Below are 20,152 nucleotides of genomic sequence, written 5' to 3'. Positions count from 1 at the left end.
TTATTTGCACTATATTTAGAACCATTGGCAAAGAAAATTACTCAAATTCAAGGATATAACTGGTATGGTAGTCAAGAAAAGCTGGCTCTATTTGCAGATGATATTATTTTATACCTGATAAAACAAGAAAAGGGCATCACAATGTTGGGAAACATTTTGAGGCAGTTTCATATCTTTTCGGGATACAAAATGAATGAAGCTAAAACAAAGAAAATAGCTGTAAATTATGTACCCACACACAAATTAGATCAGAAATATCCATATTTATGGGGAAATGATAAAATGAAGTACTTAGGAGTATGGATTAAAAAAGGATTCTGGTGTGGCAGCTAAGGATATGTAGGAAGAGACTAAACAAAAGATAATACAAAAACTGAGAAATTGGAAGCTCTGTTATATATGCATATGGATAACACAATACAAGCAATTAAAATGTTTTTAGTCTGTTTAGTTTTATACACAGGTCAGGCATATTTTTATCAACCAGAGTAGAAGTTGTGGATAGCAATTAATAAAGACCTGAAGGATTTTATCTGGGACTGGAAGACAGCATGAGTCAAGCTGGATAAGCTGATTCTTCCAAATGAACAGGGTGTTTTGGGATTACCTGACTTTTAAGGGATATTTCAGAGCTACATAGTTAAGGCAGAAAAACAACAGCAGCAAGATCCTCTGAAAAACACTTTATTCCAAAGAAAATATCCTCTGACGTCTCGGCCTGAGCCTTCAAGGAGTACAAAAAAACTAAACTCTGATCAAGTATATATACACATGAACACTAATTAAATCAATTAATATAATGAATGCTAAAAGCACAATTATTCAATTAACAAGCATTCTCCAGTTAAAATCTTCATTAAGACCTTCAGGACACAATGTTTTAAACTTTAAAATAAAAACTGCCTCTTTTTGTTGCAATAGACATTTTACATTTATATTATTATATTTATAGTTAGGTATTTGTTCCAAAATAGTTGCACATAAATCATTAGGATTGCTGTTATGATATTTTAAAAAATGCATTGCTACAGGACTTTCTGCTTTATTATTTACAATGTCCCTAATATGTTCCAAGAGCCTTGTTTTAAATGCTCTTTTTGTTTCCCCAATATAGAACTTCTGACATGAACAACGTAAAGCATAAATAACTCTTTCTGTATGACAATAAAAAGATTGTTTTACTTGAAAAGCCATATTGTTGATGTGTTCAAAAAAAGGCACTATAAATTTACATGCTTTACATTTATTACATTTTATAGTACCTCTCCTAATAGGACTGTATTGTAATGTTTCATTTGGAAAATTGAACCTGCTTTTGATAAGCATATCCTTAATACTTCTACCCCTGCAGTATGAAAATTTTAAATCAGCATTTAACCAAGTTTTAACATTACTTAATGAACATAAATAGTTCCAAAAATGTAAAACTATCTTAACCAATTCCCCAACGAAACAACTATATTTGGTTACAAAATACATAACTTCTCTGTCTTCTGCAAAAATGTTAAATGTTCTTGCATTTTTATGCATCACATACTTGTGACTATTGTCAGTTTCTCTAAAAAGTTTTTTAAAAGCTTCATTTAATAAAATATCACTATAGCCTCTATGTTCAAATGAATTCACTAACCATTCTAATTCCCCAAAAAAAGTATTTTCATTGTTACATAATCTATGAATACGCAACATCTCACTATATGGAAGTGACTTAATAGTTAAGGCTCCTATACATAACACAAGCAACAACCAATAATTCAAAGTGGAAAGGGGTAATGATGAAATGGGGGGGGGGGGCTTAAGAAACAAGGAGAGACCGGGATTTTGGATGCAGATTCTCAAGGAGAACAATAACCACGCAAAATATTATATTTATAAAGTAGAAGAAAGTATTCTAAAAAACTAACCAACACAGGAATGGAGAAAGGAATTCTGCCAAAAGGGGTGACTGCAATTAGGAATACACACAATAGGCAAGATGGGGTTTGAATTTATTGGAGAAAATTGGTAAAAGAACCAAGGTACTGGGAGCAAACAATTAGCGAGGGAAATGTAACAGAATGGGAAGAAGCCAAGAATTTATTTGGACTACAGTATACAGATTGCCTTCCCTGTCAACATTTGATTTCAGAGTATAGGCAAAAAAAAAGAAATAGGGGGATCCTGAAGAACAGCAGTTGCTGTTAAAAAAAGAAATAATTAGTGTTGCACAGGAAATACTGCATGATAACCAAGAATAAGAGGAGGTTATAAAGGACTGGGAAGAGAGACTGGATAAGCAATTCACAAAGAAACAATGGGGGACATGTATGTTTCCCAAATATGCAACAAGGGATAGAAGATTTAGCATCTTTGCTTGGAAGTGTTTAAAAGTACAGTTTTGTACCTACCATAAATGTAGATGTTCGATCCACATTGCTGCAGTCCTGACACTTGGGTAGTCCGCTGTCCCAGTCGGCCCGAATACCAAAGTATAAGGCTGACGTCGGTCAAGGCGCATTAGTCTGACGTCAGGACGTCAGGGTACAAATGCGCATGACCGACGTCATTTCCTCAGTCTTTTCTTGCCCCAGATGTCAGAAGACCCTAAAAAGATAAGGCCAAACCAAAAAACAACAACACACCAAACACCCCTGTACCAAATATATATACAAAGTCAGAAAGGTACAATCCCACCCACACAACCACCCCTAAACATAGACGTGAAGGAGGGAGGAGAATTGACTGCAGCAATGTGGATCTTCAACATCTACATTTATGGTAGGTACAAAATTGTACTATGTTCTTCATCTCACATTGCTGCAGTCCTGACACTTGGGTAGAATCCCAAAGCAGAGGTAAGGGAGGATGGCAAATCACAAAGAAGCAGGAGCTGACAACATGCCCTGTAAAATAGCAGTGGCAAAACCAGCCCTAGATTTAGAGTAGAGAGGAAGGTGGTAATGCTTAGAGAAAGTATGCACTGAACTCCAAGTAGCAGCCTCCAAAATATCCTTAGTTGCCACCCCCCTTAGAAATGCTGTTGAAGTGGCAGTAGCCCTAGTGGAATGAGGCCTAATCCCAGCTGGAATCTCCTTGCCATGATGGGAGTAACAGAAAGTAATGCAAAACCCAATTCACTTAGAAATAGTTTGTTTTGACACAGGCTTACCCTGAGAACTCAAAGCAAATGAAACAAACAACTGCTGAGACTGCCTAAAATCCTTAGTCCTGCTTAAATAATAACGTAATTGCCTGTGTACATCTAAAGTGTGCAAAATCTTTTCCCCTTATTTTGGGGATTTGCATAAAAGGTAGGCAAATGAATAGTTTGGTTTAAAGCCACACTAGAAACCACTTTAGGCATAAAGGAAGGATTAGTATGTAAAGATACCCTATCCTTATGAAAAATCAGAAAGGCTCAACCGCCATAAGGGCCTGCAATTCAGACACCCTTCTTGCAGAGGTAATGGCTAACAAAAAGCAGTCTTCCATGACAAATATTTCAATTCAGCAGTAGCTGCAGGCTCAAAAGGTTGTAGAGTGAGTTTCTCCAACACAAAATTGAGGTCCCAAGCAGGAGTAGGAGCTCTACGTGGGGGTCTTATATTCTTTGCCCCTCTAAGAAATTGCTTGAACAAAGGATGAGAAAACAATGGTGGGTCACAATCATAGTGAGCTGAAATTGCTGCAGCATGAATCTTAATGGAAGAGAAAGACAAACCTTTGTCCAATAACTCAGTAAGATATTGAAGAGCCACACTCAAATTTGGCTCAGAAACATCCAAATCCTTTGCTGCACTCCAAAATGAAAATCTCTTCCATTTTCCTGCGTACACTTTCCTTGTACTAGGTCTTCTGGCTTCCATAATCACATTCAAAACTTGCTGAGGAAGCTGAGACCTGCTATGGTTCAAAACAGAATATGCCAGGCTGTTAGATGAAGAGAGTGAAGCTTGACATTGAGTAGATGCCCGTCCTTCTGAGACAATAGGTGTGGAATCAAAGGTAAGGGCCATGGAGGCTTCCTTACCAGACTCCTCAGCAATGGGTACCAGTGCTGCCGAGGCCAATCTGGAGCTATTAAAATCATCCTTGGCTTGTCTTGTCTGACCTTTAGAAGTACCTTTGGGAGGAGCGGCAGAGGTGGAAAGGCATACACATGAAGATTTTTCCAACTGAAAGAAAGAGCATCCACTTTCCAGGCTGTGTGATGAAACCTTTTCGTGCAAAACTTTGGCAGCTGGTGGTTTAGTGGAGAAGCGAACAGATCTATGTCTGGAGTTCCCCATGACACTTGTCAATGTCTGAAATACATGAAGATCCAGTTTCCACTCGTGGGGATCCATGATTTGCCTGCTTAACACATCTGCTAAGGAGTTCTGTGCTCCTGGCAGAAACCTTGCTTGAAGATTCAGTTGCAAGCTTAACGCAGTCTCCCACAAAATCATTGCTTGCCTGCATAGAGGATAAGAATGTGTTCCCCCTTGTTTGTTGATGTACCACATGACAGTCGTGTTGTCTGTTAGAATCAACACCTGCCCTGGAAGAAGTAAATCCTTGAAAGCCAGTAATGCAAACTGGACTGCTAACATCTCCTTCATGTTGATATGCAGATGCTGCAGTCTGGCAGGCCACTTGTCTTGTATCCACTTTCCATTCAGATGAGCTCCCCAAGCTGTGTCTGAGGCATCTGTCGTTAGAATCTGACTCGCCTCTGGCCGGGTCACAGAGAGTCCCTTGTTTAGGTGACATTCCTGAGCCCACCACAAAAATTCCTTCTGAATGCAAGGAATTATTTGAATGACAGTGTCCAAATCCTGGCAGTGCTGAGTCCATACATTTTTGAGATACCATTGCAGCTTCCTCATATGCAGTTTGGCATTGGGAAGCACCAGAATACAAGATGCCATGAACCCTAAGGCTTGAAGGACTGTCCTTGCAGTCAGCCCGGACTGATGAGATAGTTGATGGAAGTAAAGAGAAAGATTCTTTTGTTTGTCCGGGGTTAAAATGGCCATCTGGGTTGTTGTATTCAGTCTCACACCCTGAAAGCACATGTCTTGCGTGGGCACTAGACTGGACTTTATTTCGTTCACAGAATACCCTAGGCATCTTAGCACTGCTATCACATATTCCAAATGCTGCAGAAGAACGTCCCTTCCTTGAGCCAGAATCAGGCAATCGTCCAAATAAGGATAGATTTGTATTCCTTTTAGCCTGAAGAAAGCTATCACTGGAGCCAGAACCTTTGTGAATACTCTGGGCGCAGTAGATAAGCCAAAGGGCAATGCAGAGAACTGATAATGAGAATTCCCAGCTCGAAAACGCAGGTATTTTCTGCAAATTAGTCTGATAGGAACATGAAGGTAAGCTTCCTTGAGATCCAAAGTTACCATCCAGTGATCTTTGCCCAGCAAAGGTAAAAGCTGTTGTAACGTCAACATTTTGAACTTGGGAATGTCCAGATAAGTGTTGAGGATAGATAGATCCAAAATTGGTCTCCACGTGTTCCCCTTTTTTGGTACTAGGAACAGGCGAGAATAAAATCCTAGGCCCCTTTCTGGCACACGAACGCGCTGAATGGCCCCTATTTGGAGTAACAGAGAAATTTGCTTGTGAGCCTCTTTCCTTTGTTGAGGAGGAATGTCTGGCATGCCTTTGAAAGGAGGCAAGGTATGGAAATAAAACCTGTAACCGTGGTGAATGATATCCAATACCCATCTGTCTTGGGTAATTAAACTCCAGTTTTCTTTGAAAAGTGCCAACCTTCCTCCCAAAGGTGCTGCCAGACGAGAAGATTCTGGCAGCTGAAAAGGCAGGTCATTGGGTCTGTTTACGAAAGGACTGACCCCTGCCCTCACCAGAAGACTGAGCAGGTGAACTGCCTGTTCTAGGCCTAAAAGAACCTTGAGCTCTGCCCCTACCACGTCTAGACCTACCCCTAGACTGGGAATCATAAGCAGGATATGTCCACCCCTTGGTAGGCCAATTTCTACTAAACTTCGAGGCTGAACCTGCAAAAATCTTTAACAGTCTGCATAGACTTAGCCTTGTCTTCCATTTTCTTTAGAACTGCTTCCACAGGCGAACCAAACAACACATCAGATTGTAAAGGAGCATCCAAAATCCTTGTCTTCACATGCTCAGCTAAATTCTGATCCCTCAGCCAGGCGTGCCTGCGAAGAACGAACCAGTGGCAGCCACCCTCGAAGAGGCCTGCACAGCATCAAAACCACATTGCAAAGAATGCTTACCCACCTGTTCAGAAACATGAACTAAATCCTGCAACTCTTTACACTCAATACCTTCCGCCAAAGCATCTACCTTAGACTTTAATTGTGAAAGGAGATAATTTTGGTATTTCAACATATGAAACTGGCAATTCAAAGCTCTCATGGCCAAAGTGGAAGAAGTATACACTTTCTTTCCCCATCTATCCAAAGCCCTTGCCTCTTTATCTGGAGGAACAGGATTTTTAACAACAGAAGCCTTAACACCTTTAGGCCCCTGTGAAACAGTTTCTGGGTCTGCCCTAGGACTCTAAAAAGATACTTATGAGCTTCAGGCACCCTATAATATCTATCCGGTTTTACTGGAGCAGGAGGCAAAGAATCAGGGTTCAGAGAAGCCTCTGCAAAAACATCCTCCACCACATCTAGAACAGGAGGTATAGCTAAAGGCCTATGCTGGGGTAGAAACAAAAATTCCCTCAGCCTTTTCCTGGAATCAGAGAAATCCTGACCTTCCCATTTAAAATGCTCCCTCATGGAATGAAGAGTCTCTGAAAATGAAAAATCCTCAGGGGGAGAAGCAGAAGGAGTAGAATCATCCACATCAGAATCAGAGTAATGGGAATACTCCTGCAAGTCTTCAGCCAAGACTCAGAAGCATCCGAACACTGCTCAAAACTCCCAAGCTCAGGTTCCACCCTAGGCCTCTTATCAGGAGGGGGCATAGAACCTCTAATCATTGTAATCAAATCTTCTGCCATCTTAAGCATATGCTTCTTAGGTACAGACCCTGAAGAACTAGGGGTAACACCTGAAACAAAACCTGGCCTGCCCCTGGGAGAAGCCTTGGAAACAGCAGGGGAGGGCCTAACCACCTTAGGAAGGGAGGGAAGAACAGCTACCTGAGAAGCCCCTTCCGCCTGGCCTACCTCCTGAGAGGTCACATCTTGCAGTACTAAAGTCTCTCCCTGGGATTCCAAAGAAATTACTGGCTGAACCTCTGGCTCCACCGAGCCCTCTAAAGAACCGACGTCCGGTACGGACGGTTCTTCCAGCCTAGGCTTTGCTGTTTTGTCCTTGCGCTTTTTTGATGAAGCGGGCGTCGGAGCATCCGACGGCATTTTATAATTACACCGCTTCCCAAAAACTAACCTGGCACAATCTAATCTCCTCTTTATAGTGCGTTTGTTAAATCTAGCACAAGAGCGACAGCCAACCACGTCGTGCTCAGGCCCTAAGCAAGGTATACACAAGGTATGGTAATCCCTATGAGGTATCTGTTTCCCACAAGAAATACAGTTATTCACTTTTTCTGACATCCGCAAAATACTGAGGCAAGAAAAACCAAAATATTCCCCAACGGGTACTTAGCCAACTTGGATTCGGTCTGAAACTCCGACTTCGGAAAATCTCAGAACGCCAACCTGCACTTGCAAAACTGCTTCTGCATCGGACCATGCGGCAAAAAAGACTGAGGAAATGACGTCGGTCATGCGCATTTGTACCCTGACGTCAGACTAATGCGCCTTGACCGACGTCAGCCTTATACTTTGGTATTCGGGCCGACTGGGACAGCGGACTACCCAAGTGTCAGGACTGCAGCAATGTGAGATGAAGAACATCAGGTATTTTATACCCCAAACCAAATAAGTTTTCCTCCGGTAGACTGCAAATGTTGGAGGTTTGATGGGGACGAAAGAGGTAACTGGGAACATTTTCTGGGATGAGTTGGGAGACCTTACAGATAAGGAATCCCTGCAGACTGCTCTGTCAGAGATACTGGGGGAGTAAACTGGTGCAACTAAGGAAATTTTTTTTTTTGAGCTATGATACAGAATTGGAATTGGCTAAACATAGCAAGGCCTTGCTGAATCTAATTTTTGCGGCTGTCAAAAAAGCAATTTGGAAATGGAAATCAAAGTCTAAACCAACTGTAGTAAAAGTAGTAAATATATTAACCGAGATAAAACAATCGGGATCTTTAGAAAAGGATAGGAGTAAATTACATAGGAAAAATGAGAACTGTGGGAACAATACATGCACAGGAGGAATGAGGTTTAAAAGAAGGCAGGATCTGAATGAGCTATGTAATGTTCGACAGGGAATGGATAGATTATAAGTGATGCATAACGTTTGCAGCTACAATTATGTCAACATGGTTTGTGCTTTATGTTTGGAACTAAAACTATGTCAATATGATTTGTTTTCATTTATATAAATGTATGATTGCCTATGTCATATATGATAATTTAATAAAGATGTTTCTTGTTTAAAAAATGATCTTCTCAAGAAGATTAATGTACTCCAAGTGATTAGCTGTTAAAACACTATTTTACACATTTGCAATTCAGATGATTTCCAAATGAATCAGGTGCCCTTATCTTTTAACTGAGTAAGCACACAAAGCACAAATACATCTTTCCAAAGGCAATCTGTGAGCACTTTCTGGTTAAGACACTTACTAAGAATCACAAAGTATGCACACAGAGACTGACTGAATGCAGTCTGTCACTAGAACATGAAACTGATTTTCTGGTTATAGCTTTATCAATCTCTACTATTTAGCAAAATGTTTCAAATTCAAGTTTCATTAAACGCTTAAGGCCTAACAGTCATTACGGTACAATTATACAACTATATAAAGATAAAATATGAAGAATAAAAAAGCCAAAAATATACATATTCATTATAATAAAGGGAAAAAAAGATTAAACTTACACCTCAAAATCAAGCTCAAACAAATACATCTTTAAAAGCTCATTTAAAAGTGGTGCACATCCTGGACGTTCTCAACCACCACACTACGAGGTTCCAAAAGTGCATCTCATGAAAAGCTAAAGAACACTCACCTAAGAATCAAGCTGACCCATGGAACTCCAACAGCCTCACAAGAGAAAAACACAATGTAAAAGCAAATTTTCAATCAATAATAATAATCAATAATTTGTTCAGTAAAGGTCTTAGTTTTGTGCCAGATAAACGCTCTATTATTGATCTTGTATTGGACCTCAAGCTCTTTATTAGGAATTTAAACTTTAAACTGCTTTTTAATAGTGCTGATGTGACTGAACATTGTTCTAGGTTACGGAAGAAAAGTATCTACAACCCTCCTGTACATAACTGTCTTACGTTTGAAAAAATTTGAGAGTTTGATTTCAGAGCACTGTTAAACTATAAGAATGAGAACAATTTTGATAATTTAACTATTGGTGAAAGAAATCTACTCTTAAACATTTGTAAGGACAAAACACTAAGAGTCAGGAAGCCTGACAAGGGGAGAGTGGTTGTAGTTATGTGTAAACAGGACTATGTTGAAAGAAAGAAGCTTTTGTTATTTGATGAAAGTACCTATGAAGAGGTTTCACGGCATTTTGTTAATCTGTCATATCACAGAATTGACTTAGTGTTACAAGATCTATGTGACCAAGGTCAAATGGACCCAGGTCAGCTTGAATTTCTTTTTAATAGACATTCAAAAGTTCCAGGTATCTTTGGAATTCTGAAGATACACAAGAACCAGTACAATCCCCCCATGAGACCTATTGAGAGTGCAGCTGGTTCTAAAACCCACACTTTGGGGAAATGTATAGATTTTGTACTCAAGGATATCTTAGAAGGGGAAAAACATATTTGTATTGATTCCTGGCATTTCCTGGACAAATTGAACAGTGTAGTGTTTCACGATAATGTAAGTTTTCTCACAGTGGATGTCACGAATTTGTACAATGTCATTCCACACACAATCGGTTTGGAGTTGTTTGAGGAGTATTTGTATGACTAAAGTGTTTAACAACAATAAAGTTGCAGTGTGAGTGACCCTTATGGAGTTATTATTAAAAATTATTTTGTTTACTTTGAAGGGCAGTACTTCCTACAAAAAACAGGCATTGCCATGGGGGCCATTTGTGCTCCTGTGTTTGCAAATATCATCATGTTTACATTGGAGAGAAAGTACTTGCTTAATTCGGAGTTTGCAAATAAATGGATAGTATATTTACAATATACTGATGAATTTATTTTTTCTATGGAAAGACATGGGAGAAGATGTCACTACCGTTATTGATTATTTGAATAAGACCACTGACTTCCTGAAATTTACCTATGTTCATAATGAGTCTGGTATTAACTACCTAGATGTAGACATCAGAAAAGATTTGGACAGGAAGTGTTTTGTCAGTAATTTGTACAGGAAGCCTACTTATTGTAATAGTATATTACATTATGAGAGCAATCATCCTGAATTTCTTAAGCGTGGTATTGTAAAAGGACAATTTGTGAGGATTGCCCAGATGGTCAGCACAGATGATGACTTTCTCTTACAGTGTGAGACATTCATGGAGTTGTTTTTGGCCAGGGGGTATCCCACTAATTTGATTTCTACAATACAAAGAGATTGTTTTTAAAAGAAACAATCAGAACATCCTACCCATTTTAGGGGTTAGTACTGGGGGAACATTACGAGTATTTCTTGTAACAAGAACAGAATTGATCCCTCAAAGTATTTTTGTCCCTTTGTGACTAGATTTTCTAATGACCACCAAAGTATTTTTTAGGATTTTAAAGAAAAACTGGCAGTTATTTTGGAGTGACCCTGGAATTTTAAACCAGTTGGGTAGTATGCCACAGATAGTATTCAAGAAAGGTTCCAGTATCAAGCAATTACTTGAAAGAGAGAGAGTGTTAATGATAGCAGTCTCACTAGATTTGGGACTAGAAAATGTGGCTGTTCACAATGTTATTTGGTTAAGAATTGTGATCATGTTAAGATGAACCACACCTCTATTAAACCTAATGGTAAATTTTCATGTAATTCTACCGCAGTTGTTTATGTTGCCCTATGCCAGCATTGTAATGGTTTTAACATCAGGAAAACTAAAAGAAAGTTTAGGGACAGAATTTATGAACACCACAGGGACAAAAAATGGCAATAGAAACAATGCTTTATTTAAGTACACAGAAAAAAATTCATCACATTGTTTTCTTTTTGCAGTTGTTGAAGGGGTGAAAAAAGATTCTAGAGGAGGTCCCTGGGAAGATTATCGAGAGCTTAGGGAAAGTTGCTGGCAGATTCAACTAAATGCCTGTGTCCCCCCAGGTCTTAATGACAACATCAGTATTGGCAGCTTACTTAGGCTGCATTCATATGTTATTTAGTTGCATTACTTAAAGGTAGTAAATGTAAACACTGTACATACACAAAAACCAACAAAAACATTTTTTTATTTCTTTACATCTTATTAAATGTTTTTTTAATAATGGGTTTTACTTTAAAACTTTTATGTAGATTTTAATTAAGAAAGTCTGCTGACAATCACTGCATTGAGGAGTGCTATAGGTTTATTATGTTATGCGTTCTCACTGCTTGTAGTGCATTTAATGGGAGTGTTTGTGATTTTATATTATTCTGATGAAGTCTTTTGTTATAACCTGATGAAAGCTTGTTTGTTCTACTACCTTGGTGGAGTTCTTGTGGTACTGTCTTCCAGGCTTGGCTCATTTCTTGGTGTTGCAAGTTTTCATTTGGATTCTTGCCTATTTTTGGGGTCTTGCCCTCCCATTATTTATGGCTTTGTCCAGATATCTTGCTTTAAGAGGTTGAGAGGTACAGTAACAAGCCTAGCAAGACAAGGATCCAGTTTACAACACTCTGATTAGGATGGAAAGCCATGAATTGTGAGAAACTGTTTTCCCCTTATAACAGGCAAGAAAAAAATCTATTCAGCCTTAGAAATCAAAGTCTGAGGCTCAAATAACCCATGCCAAGCGTGCAAGTAATCCTTGAGTTGAAGTACATATAACCAAATAACTAGGTATTTCCCCATGCTTTAGCAGCAAGTCCACCTACACAGTACCCTTAAACTGAACTTCAGGTACTTAAAATAGCCACCCTGAGTTATCTGTGTTAAACCTATGGACCAGCACTTCCCCAGAACTTTTGTAGCCAGCCTAACTGAAATGACTATCTTCAAATAGTGTATGAATTGTCCCATGGAGTCTGACAATCATCTATTATTCAAACAGAATAAGAGTATGAGATGTACATATATAATGTCCTTGTAGGTAAAAATCTCACATACAGCAAACTCATGACACCATCAGCAGCAGCAGTACACCACACAACTCAGCTCACCAATGCCATCATAATACCATAATCCATCACATGATGAGGTTCTAAAGATTAACTTACCTAATACAAAGGCCCTCCAAAATGCAACACAGGCACAAAGCTCACTCAGCAAGTTAAGTCTACCACCTCACATTGCACAAGGAGCCACAAAGTGACGAATGAAGTCGGTGTAAGGCAGGCATCTACCCAATTAAACATTTTAGTAACAGATGACTACACTGCAAGACAAACAGATGTACCTCTTACCAGGCTGAGCAAGGAAAGAGTTACACTTATAATTGTTTGTTTGTTCGGTGCCAAGATCAGCCAGCTCACACATGACTCAAGTCCTTGAACAAGTACCAGTAAGATTTAGTCACAGTGCATGTGGGTGTCAATGACTTGAGATGTACCTTCTTGGACTATATGAAGAGAGACATGATGGAGCTCTCAGACTATGCCACAGGCAGATATGAACCTAGCAATGAGTAGCATTCCACCTTTTCCAAGGATGATGCCACAATATGAGCAAAAATAACTGACTTCAATAATTGGCTTAGTTTTTAGTGTCATTTGAATGGAGATCAATATTTGTCAGCCTGAGAGAACATGATTGACAGACCACACTGCTTCTCCAGGGATGGTCTGCATCTGTCCACTTTAGAGTTTTGTTTCCTGGCAAATATATTATCCATCCCTGTAATACCAACCTGATAAACCTACCAACATAACAAAACAAGCAAAGGAATATATGAAGGTGTTACTGATCAATGCTAGGAGCCTAAACAAGAAACTCCCTCCCTACAAGCACTTCCCACCCAAGAGGATATGGATGTCTGTCTAGTGAAAGAGACCTGGTTTAAAGCAGTGGACAGCACTCTGGCTGTGTAGGGTACACCACCACATGTTTAGACCACCTACTGTGCAGGAGGGGAAAGAAGGCGCAAGTATTTCATCTTCATCCATAATAGACACGCATCAATGCTGGTAAAGCAGCATGATGCACTAGAGCTTCTTCATGTCCAAATCACCATTAGAAATGTTCTGTACCATATATTAACTAGAAACAGAACTTCCTCTATGACTTAAGAAAGAAATGGAAACATTCAATATACCATAGACTGGGAAACATACACCACCACTAGTGCACAAGCACAGAGATTCCTGGACTTCGTCTGTATAAACACCTTAGAAATAGAGTACCCGTTAGGGGGAACAACTCCTAGATCTTGTCTTTACTAAGCTAATTATACCCTCCTAAGTGATGGCATAAATAACTTCCAAGCTCCTGACAACTATACTAAGGTATACACAAATGCCGTGTACAAATACTTATACAAATATATTGACACAGCTATACCTGACAGGATCAAAGCAAGATCTTCAAGTAAAAACAAGTCTCCATGGTGGACGTCTAGCTTTAATAAGTTATACAACAAAAGGAAGAAGTTGCTGTCTAAGAATATAAGAAAGAGAGGGGTCCCAGCACTGGAAGAACACCCTTCTCTGCTTAAACAAGACAACTTGTAAAATCCTTTAATGGCATCTTTCAAAAAAGATTTAGCAACCATAGCTACAGATAACCATAAGGCATTCTTCAGCTATATCCAAAACTTAAAAAGGTAGGACCCAGACATGTGCTGATCGAGCTATGGATGACATCACACACACTGATCCTGTGAGAATAACTAACCTATTAGCCGACAGGTTTGACGAACATTTCACCCCCCCCGACCTCTCTAAACATCCCACAGGAAATTCCCTCTACATCTCCCCCACCTTGCATCTCCAAAGACCAAGTCATTAATGCTCTCTCCAAGGCCAAAATTACAGCCTCTATGGGACCAGATGGCATCCCAGGTTGCATTTTAAATGGTCTAAAACATGAGTTAGACACTCCATTAGGTACTCTCTTCAACCACAGTCTGTGTATTGGTTTTGTCCCTGCTGAATGGAACAGAAAGCATCATCCCCTTCATAGAGGGGGTACAGCAACAGACCATGGGAACTACAGACCCATTTGCTTAACCAGCCTCATATTTAAGGCTATGGAATGAAATATCATGGACCTTATAAATAAGGATGTAGGTGAGCTCCAAACCCTGATCCAACACAGTTTGTCAAAGGCAAGTCATGCCTGTTCAACCTGGTGGACTTCAAATACGTCACCAGAGCCACAGAGAAAGGTAAATCTGTGCATACAGCCTACCTTGACTTAGCTAAGGCCTTTGACACAATTCCAAATCTGTGCATACAGCCTACCTTGACTTAGCCAAGGCCATTAACACAATTCCACATCTGGGCATCACTGATAAACTCTCCCAGTTGAATATCAACCCTTATGTCATCAGGTGGGTTTGCTAACTGGCTCAACAACAGATCACACTCAGAGTTGAGGACTTTACCGTACCCAGCAGACTTGTCACCAGTGGGGTTCCACAGGGGTCAGTGTTGGGCCCCCTACTGTCTGGAATATACTTCTCAGAAGTTCAGGCCAAATCAGAGGCGCTGTGGTTGACTACGTTTGTTGACAACTGCAAATTAGGTGTAATCACTGAATCCCCAAACGATGTCAATATACTTCAAGAAAGACTTGCACAAACCAATGATTGGTGCCCAATCATGGACTCAAAATCAGTGCTAAGAAAATGCATCATCCCCTTTGGTAAAAACGATACCCCAGCAGACTATTAAATAAATAATAATACTCTAAGTAATAACTTAGTAGCGAGAGACTTGGGAACACAAGTTGACTATGGCCTAAACATTGGGTACCATGTGTCTACTGTGGTAAGGAAGGCATTCTACATCACACACTTCATTAGCAAAGACATTGCCTAAACAGTGAAAGAGGTCATAACCCCCTTTTCCTTGACCCTCATCAGGCCAATAATTGAGTAAAATGCTCCCTTTGGTATGTACAGTACCAGGCACTTGCAGCAACTTGACAGACCTCTGAGATTTCTAACCAAAAAAATTCAGGGTCTCCAGCACTGCCACTGTACTCAGATTGCATACAGACTACTTAAAGGGGACTTCTCCCTGACCTACAGGGCAATCTCAGATCCAAGCCAAATGGAAATGCTGCACATCCCCAAGTCAAATGGGACAAGGATCGCCTGCTTCAGGGACCTTAACCTAGCCTGTGACATAAATAGGACTTGCTGGAAAGACATGTCTCTCAGAGGCTGCCACTCCTCTGGAATAGGCTACCAATTCACATCAGAGTACCTCTATGACCCTGTTTAAGCATAGCCTAGATGACTGGATGGGAAACAAACTCCAGTTGAGGATTTCACCTATGACCCTCCTAGATATGGGCAGTCATTGCTAACTAAGATCTCTAGTTTAGGCAAGATCCCTTATATTGGGTTTCTCTAGTATTATATTGGGTACACACTGCTAGGCTTGTAAAGACCTTTGGGTCAATAGCCTAGTAACCACCCATAAACCCTATAATACGGGGGCATTTTATACCATCCCATGTATATCTTCTACACTTGTTAGGTCTTTTCTTTTTAAATAAAAAACATCTTTATTGAACCATCACATACGACACAGGCATACATTTATACAAATGAAAACAAACCACACTGACACAATCCTAGTTACAAGCACTTTATATCACAAACCACACTAACAAACTCGCGGTTGCAAACATTACACATCACTTATAATCCACCCAATCATTTTCAGTCAAACATTACACAGCTCACTTATTGTTTTATCTCTGTCACTATATTCACTACTTCTGCTATAGCTGGTTTAGATTTTGATTTCTATTTTCTAGTACTTGCTTTTTTGGCAGCCACCATAATTAGACATAGCAAGGCCTTATTCATGTCTAGGTAATTCTGATTCTGTATCATAGCTCAGAAAAATCATCTCTCTCATCACAGCAATCTGCCCACCCAGCATATCTGACTGTGCATCCCAACGGGAATCCCTAAGTCTGACAACTCTCCATACTACCAAAAAATATGTTCCCAATTACCTTTTTCTTCCCAGTCACACCTCTAACATTTGCTGTCTATCTGAGGAAAAATTATCTGCAGCCTACGTGGTGTACAAAATATCTATGCAAATATTTCCAAGCAAAAATCGTAAACTTTCTAGATTTTGTTGCATATTTGGGAGACATACATATATCCCTCCATTGTTTCTTTGTGAATTGCATATCCAATCTCTCTTCCCAATCCATTTTAACCTCCCCTGATTCTTATAATTACTGTGCAATATTTTATATGTTCTACTAATTACTCCTTTGTTAATGGCAGCTTCTTTTCCAGATTTTACTAAAAACTCTACCAGTGCTGGTCTTTCATTCCCCCCCTATTGTTTTTCTCTTTGTCTACACTCTGATATAAATCCTTGATAGGGAAGCCAATCTCTAACCTGCAGTCCAAACAAATACTTGGCGTCTTCCCATTCTATCATCTTTCCCTCTCTAGTTATTTGCTACCAATACCTTGGTTCCTTTGCCAGTTTTCTCCAATAAATTTCAGCCCCCTCTTGCCTACTGTCTGTATCCCTAATTGCAGTCATCCGTATCAGCAGAATCTCCTTTCTCCATTCCCATGTTGTCTTAGTTCTTAGAACACTTTCTGCTACTTTATGAATACAATATTTTGTATGATTATTGTTATTCTCCTTAAAGGACTGCATCCAAAATCCCAGTCTCTCTACTTGTTTCTTGAGCATCCCCTGTTTCATCATCACCCCTTTCCACTTTGAATTACAATTTTCTACTTGTGCTATGTACAGGAGCCTTAACTGTGTAGCTCTGAAATACCCCTTCAAATTGGGTAATCCCAGTTTCCTCACTTGTTAGGTCTGACCACACCATCACCCTCCTCTAAATAAACACAAACCAGAGACCCCTTCCACACTGTGCACCTTTTTTTTTTTTAATTTTATTTTTTCACCCAAGGTACATTTAGAAACTTCTCTAAGACAGACTTCCTACTCCTAAGTCATACATTGTCAAGCTTCAAATCCCCACTAAACTCGGTTAACTGCACTGAATACACAGCAACATACATCACCATACTATACCAGCATGTAAGCAGCTGAACAGAATCAGATGGAGCTGTACCTTGTAGGAACAAGGAAAGGGCAACCCCCAGAAACAACACCCTCTAAGTGGACACATATCAACATGTTTTACAATAAAAGGAAGATATTTTTAACTGACAATAAGATTAATTCCAAAATGATAAAGTTGTCATCACTGAAATAAGCAAACAAACAAAGGCGCTTAAAAGAATCTACCAAAACCAAGTCCAAGGGTAAAAAAGCCACCCAAGCCAAAGATAATCATAAGCCCTTTTTAGTTATGTTCATAATCTCAAAAGTACAATGCAGCAATGCACTGAGCTGATTGTGAACAATGTTAACTACACTGAGGCTGAAGTAATAGCAAACCTAATGACCAATAAATTCAGCTCAAACTTTACCCCCCCCTCCCCTCCATCTACCCTACAACATATACTGGGAAACTAACACACCTGCAGTTATCACAAAAGACCTAGTCTTAAAAGCGCTATCAAAAGCTAAAAATACTGCATCGATGAGTCTTGACAATATCCCTGCATGCAAATTAGCCACTTCCCTAACACTGTTCGTCCTCAGCTTCTATAAAAGTTCTGCACCAAGTAAATGGATAACAGCTGCAATCATTCCCCTGTATAAGGAAAGACCTTCCACAGACCCAAGCTATTAAAGACCCATAAGTCTGACTAGCCTTAAATGCAAAGCCATAGAAAGACTTATGGAGCTAATCAGTAAGTTCAAAGGGAACCTCCAAACATTGGACTGATCTCAGTGTGGATTCAGCAAGGGTAGAGAACTCTTACTCATCCTGGTGGACTAGATTACTAAAGCAGTGGATGAAGTTAAGATGGCCACACCACAAACTTCAACCTGACCAAAGCTTTTGATAGAGTAGAAAGGTTAAATAAACTGGGAATAAAACCCCTATTGTTGCTTGCTGAATTGTCAAACTGGATAACACATAGGATGCAAGAGATCAAAATGGGGAAAGCTATCTCCACAAAGTGACCAGGTACCCTTAGAATTCCCAGGGTTCAGTGCTGGGACCTCTCCTGTTCGACATCTACTTCTTTGAAGTAAAAGCCAATACAATGGGTTTTTGTTAATTAAGTCTGCAGACGACTGCAAACTAAGAGCAGTCACTGAATCCCCATATGCCACACTCATGGACTGAAATTAAATGCCAAAAATGCACTATCATATCCTTTGGAAAGTTGTCTACCACGGGAAGCTACCACAGACAATACACTGCAAAGAGTTGACCCAGTTGTTTGGGATTTGGGAACTTATGGGGACAGTGACCTCACTTTTGACCAACATATGTCCACTATCATAAAAATTCTTCTATATTGCACAACTGTAAACATAGGGATAGTACCTAGATCTAAATATGCCATTGTCTCCCTTTACTCAGCCCTCTTTATACCAATTAGACTACAATATCCCGTTTGGAATGCATCTGTCCAGACACATGCAACAACTGGAATACCCACAGAGATATCTTACTAAAAGAATAAGAGGCCTAAACAATATGTCCTACATGGTCTGCCTCAAAGCCTTGTCACTACACTCAGTATCCTACAAACTATTACGAAGTGACCTGTCTGACACAAAAGGCATCCTTCAACCCAATACTGATGGGACTACTGCACATGAAAAAGTCAAATGGCATCAGAAATACTCAGTTCAAGCATCTCTCAGAACTTCTGCAATATTGGTGGAATGGTTTAGAGGGACTATATCTTGCAGAGAGTACCACTGCTTTGGCACATAATCCCCATCCTTGTAAAACAAAGTTCATCCCTATCCATATTTAAGTGCATCTTGGATCTATGGCTATATAACAGAAAACTTAACCCAGGCCTACCCGCTGTACTGCTACTAATGAACAGAGGCAGCACCTAAATGCTTTATCCCATGCATAAATCCTCTCAAATTATGTATGGTATAATCCTAGTCATTTCACTAGGGGTATCTATAATTACTACTGATCATGGGATAGGTAAAGCAAAGCTAACATCCAATGGGTTAGGTTAATTCAAGTACCAAAAGGGAAACTAGGCTTAAAATAATCCTAAAGGGCAGTTAGCCTAGTACTTTCCTATGAACCTAAGCAACATTAAACATTCAGGGAACTAAAGAAACAAAATCAACACACAAGGAATAAACCCAGACCAGTTTCAAGGTGGAAATCCTTCTATAGATCTACAACACCCCTGAGAATGTACCATGTCTAACAATTGACATTATCAACACAAGTTTACTGGTGAAAAAAAACAGAAAGGTTACTTCTCTCTTCTCTTCTGAAAAATTCAACCAGGTGGCAAGACAAGCCTGTATGCCACATGCAAGAGCACCAATTGTTACTGAGATTTCCTAGGACAAATGCAAAGGCTTTTAGAAACTCTCCACATGATAAACGGAATAATGTTCTTCCAGCAGAAGCATCTTTGTGCAGGCTAGTGCAACACCATCTGCACTCTAACCTTTGTTTTTGCCTTCTGTGTTCACAGAACCCAGGATCATACTGTGACTCATGTGGTACAAAGTGGACATAACACCTAGGACATGGGGTTAAGAGATTGAGGGGTTCGGTCAAGATTGTATTACAGGCCTTGACAGCCTCATCTAGCCCCTCAGCACTGACCACCTATAATTGCTGATGTAAGACAGGAATCATTAATTCAGGTTCCCACAAGCCACCAGTCCCTAGTCAGGGGATGCCAAGTTAACTCAACTAGAAAGTGAACAAGGCTGCTGTGACCGAACCACATGAAGAGTTCCA

General features: G+C 39.8%; 1 protein-coding gene across 3 annotated transcripts in view; it reads right to left on the bottom strand.

Annotated features, from left to right (window-relative positions):
* ATP13A2 (ATPase cation transporting 13A2) overlaps nucleotides 1–20,152 on the bottom strand; it is a 2,158,003-nt gene that overhangs the window by 615,757 nt on the left and 1,522,094 nt on the right. The gene's annotated exons all lie outside the window — the stretch shown is intronic.

The sequence above is a fragment of the Protopterus annectens genome, chromosome 2.part0 (genome assembly GCF_019279795.1).
Source record: "Protopterus annectens isolate FY-2018-M chromosome 2.part0, PAN1.0, whole genome shotgun sequence".
NCBI lineage: Eukaryota > Metazoa > Chordata > Ceratodontiformes > Protopteridae > Protopterus > Protopterus annectens.
The sequence above is the reverse complement of the archived record's forward strand: the minus strand, read 5'-3'. Positions and strand labels throughout refer to the sequence as shown.